This window comes from Meriones unguiculatus, chromosome 21 (genome assembly GCF_030254825.1).
Source record: "Meriones unguiculatus strain TT.TT164.6M chromosome 21, Bangor_MerUng_6.1, whole genome shotgun sequence".
In the NCBI taxonomy this organism is placed as follows: domain Eukaryota; kingdom Metazoa; phylum Chordata; class Mammalia; order Rodentia; family Muridae; genus Meriones; species Meriones unguiculatus.
This window is the reverse complement of record NC_083368.1, coordinates 14,916,118-14,922,117: the sequence shown is the minus strand read 5'-3', so window position 1 is coordinate 14,922,117 and position 6,000 is coordinate 14,916,118.

Below are 6,000 nucleotides of genomic sequence, written 5' to 3'. Positions count from 1 at the left end.
CTGCTATCAGCCTTTCTGGAAATCATGAGTGTGTTTTGGGAATATGATCATGTATAGTATGTATGCACATATACGTATACATGTATTTCTATGTATGTGTTGAAGAAATGGGCTTGTTTGAGGAACACCAGCTGTGCATAGTACTGGCTGTCAGATGCCCAGCAGTGACGCCCTGGAAATCTGTCTCCCTCTCCATAGTGTTACAATGGTGGATATGATGGAAGCACATACAGTTTCCTTTACGACATCAAGTTTAAGTCCTTGGGCATGTAGTCAGACACATACTACTGTGCACTCTAATTGTGTTCAGGAGTAAATTTCATGTTAATGGCTTTTTTTTCCACAGACACAAGCCCACAAAGGAACTAAAAAATCCATAGGTGTGTGTGTGTGTGTGTGTGTCTGATATCACTGTCCTTTATACTTCCAAACTCATTAAAATGTGCTTATTAACTATGTTTGGTGTTCCTGCAATCTCAGTGGTCGGGAGTAAGAGACAAGAGGACCCCAGGGCTCACTGGCAGGTCAATTATCCAAGTTGGTTAGCTCCAGGCTCAGTGAGAACCTGTCTCAAAACATAAGGTGGAGATCAGTTGAGGAAGACATGTGATGCTGACCTCTAACCTCTATACACATATGCACGTATGTGTGTGTGTGTGTGTGTGTGTGTGTGTGTATATATATATATATATATATGCATACATGTGTGTGTGCATATATACATATATGTAGAGATACAGATATTGGAAACAAATGTATATATACACGTACAAACATATGTGTGTATATAAATATACATACATACATACATACATGCATGAACAAAAATGACTGTCTACCTTTGGTTAGATACCCAATTTCAGAAAATTAATATTTAGGTTTGAATGAGGATGTTCCCCTTAGGCTCAGATATTTGAATACTTGTTCCTAAGCTAGTGACATTGTTTGGGAAAGCTTAGCGTGGCCTTACTGGTTGGGGTGTATCCCTGGGGGCAGGTTTAGGGTGTTTGTAGTTTCGCCCTCACGCAGACTTCTCTCTGCTCTGTGCTTGTATGTTGAAGATGGGAACTCTCAGCTCGCAGCTCCTGCTTCCTTGTATATTTTCTGCCATGCTTCCCTGTCATGATGGACTCTGTGGCATTTCTTCTGCCACCATAAGCCACAGTAAACTCGCCCTCCTGTAAGCTGCTTGGTGGTGATGTCTTTATCACAGCAGCAGCCAAGTGATTAATACAGCAGCGGAAATAGTCCTTGCAGTCGTTAGTATACTGAAATGTGGCAATGACAGTGACTGGCACATTATGAAGAATTTAATCTGTGCCCAGCACCTGTTGCTCACTGTCCAGCTGCCATCTTCACACCCACAGATACTTGGCTGAGGTAGGTGCCATTGCTCTTTGCTCCCCAGGTGGAAGAGACTGGACTGTCATTAAATAATGACGTAAATATTCTGCCTCAGTCACGTTTTTCAAACCCAGTTCACCAAGGAGACAGGTCCTCATCAGAGACCCACAGTTAAGAGTGGAAGGAAGACACTTAAGGCATCTCCCTTTTTCTCCATCAGAAGTTCCCTTTAGGTGACCAGCATGGTCCACGGAAGTGATCTCGTGAGCACTGCCAAGGAAGGTGTGAGGCAGAAAGCACAGTTGCCAGGGAGAAGTACACTCTCGAGGAGTCCTCCGCTCACTATGTTAGTGTTTAGCTTTGGTGGCAATTGAAGCTACTTTTAAGCATCATTTCTGTACCTTTTGTAAACAAACCCCAATCCTCCTGCCTACGCAGCATCAGCTTTGAAAACGAGAGCGCAGGGAAAATGGAGAGGCACAATGATGAGGAGGAAATGTTCCCTCTCCCACCCACTCAGCAATTTGAAAGCAGCTCTGTATGGTGCTATGGGTGGATTCTTCCATGTCTGCATTATAACTGAAGCTGTGTGAGCTCCTGACCACAGAGATGCCAGCTCAAAACCAGTCAACCAGAGAAGGTTTCAAAAGGAGGCTGGCTACAGTGACATGGCCTGGGAATTAACAGGCACTCACAGATAAGGTCAAGTGAATATTTTGCTTACTTAAAATCTGATGAAATAGAATGATCAAAATCTACAAATGCCAGGGCGGACCTGCAGGTGCAGAGCTGTATGTGCCCATTGGGATTTAATAGCTATCTGGAGTCTCTGTCAGGTTCAGTGGAGAATGGCCACTTTCCCTTAGACACTGGGATGTGAGTGTCTTGACATCACACTGCAAGAAATGTTTCTGTCTATGACCTTCATTCAGGTGTATACATATTTGTGGAAAACATAGGTGTCTGAATTTGAGGGAATAGTTTTTCAGTGTGGAGTGAGGAGCGACACTCTTTGGGTTTGGTCCTCAGAGCTGCCCCATATTTGTTACAGACCTTGTAACCTGTGACCGTGTGCTTGAGTTTCTGTGTCTATAAGAATGGAAATAGTCTGCACTAATACTAATAAATCTATCTATTTATTTATTTATTTAATATGCATGAGTGTTTTGCCTGTGTGTATGTGTATGTGCCATGTGTCCTCACAGGAGTCAGAAGAAGGCACTGGGATCCCCAGGAACTGGAGTTACAGGTGGTTGTGAGCTACCAAGTGGGTGCAGGGAACTAAGCTGAGATCCTCTACAAGAGCAGCTAGTTATTTTACTCACTGAACCACCTCTCCAGTTGCTATGAATCATTTTGAACAGGGGCTGGCATGTAATAAGTACTATATAACTTTAGCAATTATTGTAACTATTAATATATAAAACATTAATGCATTTCAATGAGTTCTATATAGTTACTTAATATTTCATAATTAGTCATTCTAATATATTATAATTAGTTATAGGTTATAAACAACTATAATATATGTTATATAGTAACATAGCTGAGGTAATTTCTGAAATTCTGTAACATTATTACATGTCAGACGTTAATTAATATTAATTATATGTTTATTCAAACAAAAGCACTGACTCTTAAAGGATGAGATCAAGCTAAATGTAATTTACAATGCTTTTTTTTTCCTAGCATCTCAGCATGTGGTATGTAAGTTCACTGGGAACGTACACAATCCAGCTTGGATGCCATTTTTATCAAGGTGCATGGATGTAGGACCATTTACTAGAGCATGGAAAGCCTCTTGGGCACCACATTTCTGCAGAAAACTGACTCTTCTTCCCTCAAAAGCCACCGGTTGCCAACAGTTCCTCAACTAGGGGTCAGACAACAAATTTTGTAAGTTCTTTTGACCAGCACAGTCTTTCTGATGGATACTCAGCACAAAGGCAGCAGTAGTCAATTTTAAATGGGTGTAGGTGTATACCTGTAAAACCTTATTGACAAGAACAGATAGAAGGGTTCTATTTGCCCACAGGTCCTTAGAGGGAAGAAGCTGGGTGAGCAGATGAAGATGGCGGGGCTTGGGAGCTCTGGCAGTGGCCTTGACAGTTTTTCAGGGCTGGAGCTAATCAGAGCCCTAAGGACTCTCACTAACAGCTTTAAAGGATTCTCAGCCATGTGAGTGAAGCTAGACACAGAGACTGGCACAGGCCTTCCTAAAGCTCAGATCTAACCACCAGTTTTCCACATATTGGAGAATGTAGGTCAACATATTTCTTCTGGAGGCCTGCAAGAGAATTTAAGATTCACTGTGATGTCAGCAATTATAGAAGAAATTAGAGCAGAGATTGAAAGCACAACATTGATGTGGCAATTGCACAGTAACTATGCCACTTTCTAAATAAGTGTCCTGAAGTGTTTACAGAGGGGATTGATGTGGTTAAGCCTATAAGTCATGATGAAAAGTCCATTTTATATAAAGAAAGTAGAAACTGGGCTGGCAGTAAAGTTCTAACTTAAACCAGTCGCTCATTTGAAGTCTCAGGTTTTTCTTAATTAATTAATTTATTTATTCACTTTACATCTTGATTGTAGCCCCCTCCGTCCTCTCCCCCAGTTTCACCCTCCCTCCCTATTCCCCCATTTTCCCTTCCCTATTCCTTAGAAAAAGGGATTCCCTCCCTAACCACCCACCCCTCATGAAGATTGAGCTCTTCCCCTGCAGCCTGGTGAGGCAGCCCCACCAGGGGACAGTGATCAAAAATCAGGCAACAGAGTCCATGCCAGAGACAGCCCCACTCTCCTTACTAAGCCAACCGCAGGAACCCTGAACTGCTCATTGGCTATATCTGTGTAGGTCCAGTCTATGCATGGTTCTTGGTTGGTGCTTCAGTCTCTGCCAGTCCCTCTAGGCCCTGGTTAGTTGGCTCTGTTGGTCTTCCTGTGGAACTCCTGAAACCTCCAGGTCCTTTTACCCTTCCTTCCACTTTTCCTCAAGACTCCCTACACCTCACCTAGTGTTTGGCCTTGAGTCTAGCCTCTGTTTTGATCCGCTTCTGGGTGGAGCCTCTCAGAGGACAGCTATGCTAGGCTCCTGTCCGTGAGCACAGCAGAATATTGTTAATTCTGTCAGGAGTTGGCTTTCTCCCATGGGGTGGGTCTCAGGTTGGGCCAGGCATTGGTTGGGCATTCCCTCAATCTTTGCTCTGTCTTTACCCTTGTACATCTTGTAGGCAGGGTAAACTTTGAGTTGAAGTTTTTGAGGGTGGGTTAGTGTTCCCCTCCCTCCTTTAAGAGTTCTGTCTGGTTAGAGGATGTCCTCTTCGGTTTCCATTACCATGGCTTCTAGGACTATCAGCTAGTCACCCCCGTATCTTCCCAGAAGCCTACCCTGTCTTAGGTCTCTGCCTTGTCATAGAGATGACCCCACCCATGGTTTATCTTCTCTTTCCAATCTCTCTGTCCTCCCACCCCTGCTCTCCTCAGGTCTGGTCTGCACTCTCATTTCTCTCTGTGCTCCCTCTCTACCTCGTTTCCTCTCTTCAACAACTGCTGCTGTCTAATGTATTTCACCTCCTGAGTGAGATTTAAGCACCCTACCTTGGGTCCTCCTTGTTACTTAGCTTCTTTGGGTCTGTGGATTATTCTGTGGTTATCCTGTACTATAAGCTAAAATTCACTTATAAGTGAGTGCATTCCATGTGTGTTTTTCTGGGTCTAGATTACTTCACTCAGGATGTTATTTTCTAGTTCCATCAATTTGCCTGCAAATTTTATGATTTTCTTGCTTTTAATAGCTGAGTAGTATTCCGTTGTGCAAATGTACCACGATTTCTTTACCCATTCTTTAGTTGCGGGACATCTGGGTTGTTTCCAGATTCTGGCTGTTATGAATAAAGCTGCTATGAACATAGTTGAGCAAATGTCCTTGTTGTATTGAGCATCTTCTGGGTATATGCCCAGGAGTGGTAAAGCTATGTCCTTAGGTAGAGCTATTTTCAGTTTTCTGAGAAAGCACCAGATTCATTTCCAAAGTGGTTGTACAAGCATGTGCTATCACTTAAGTTTTTGATCTTAGCCATTCTGATGGCTGTAAGATGGAATCTCAGAGTCATTTTGATTTGCATTTCCCTGATGCCTAAGGACAATGAGCATTTCTTTAAGTGTTTCTCTGTCATTTGACATTCCTCTGTTCACCTCTGTACCCCATTTTTAATTGGATTATTTTGTTTGTTGGTGTTAAAAATCTCAGTTTTTCAACTCCAGCTTTAGGATCAACATTTTCATGGCACACAACATTAATCTCAGCACTAGGGAGATTGAGATGGACAGGTCTCTGAGGTCTAGATCAGCTTGGTTTACAAAGTGAGTTACAGGCTAGCCAGAACTTTGTAGTGAGGACCTGTTTCAAAAACAAAACCAGCAAAGTGTATACATACGAGTCCATGCATGAATTCGCAGACCCATGTGGGTGAGCCTCCAGAAAGAGAGAACTGTCCAGCTGTTATGGATTCAAAAGCCATTGTAATCTTGTTAGTGGAATCCTTTCTCTTTTCAGGATGTCGCCTTCCAAAAGATCCTAACCTGAGATTTCAACAAACTACTACTCTGCTCTAACAGCCCCAGCTGACACCATGGGCGGAGCCATCTCCACTA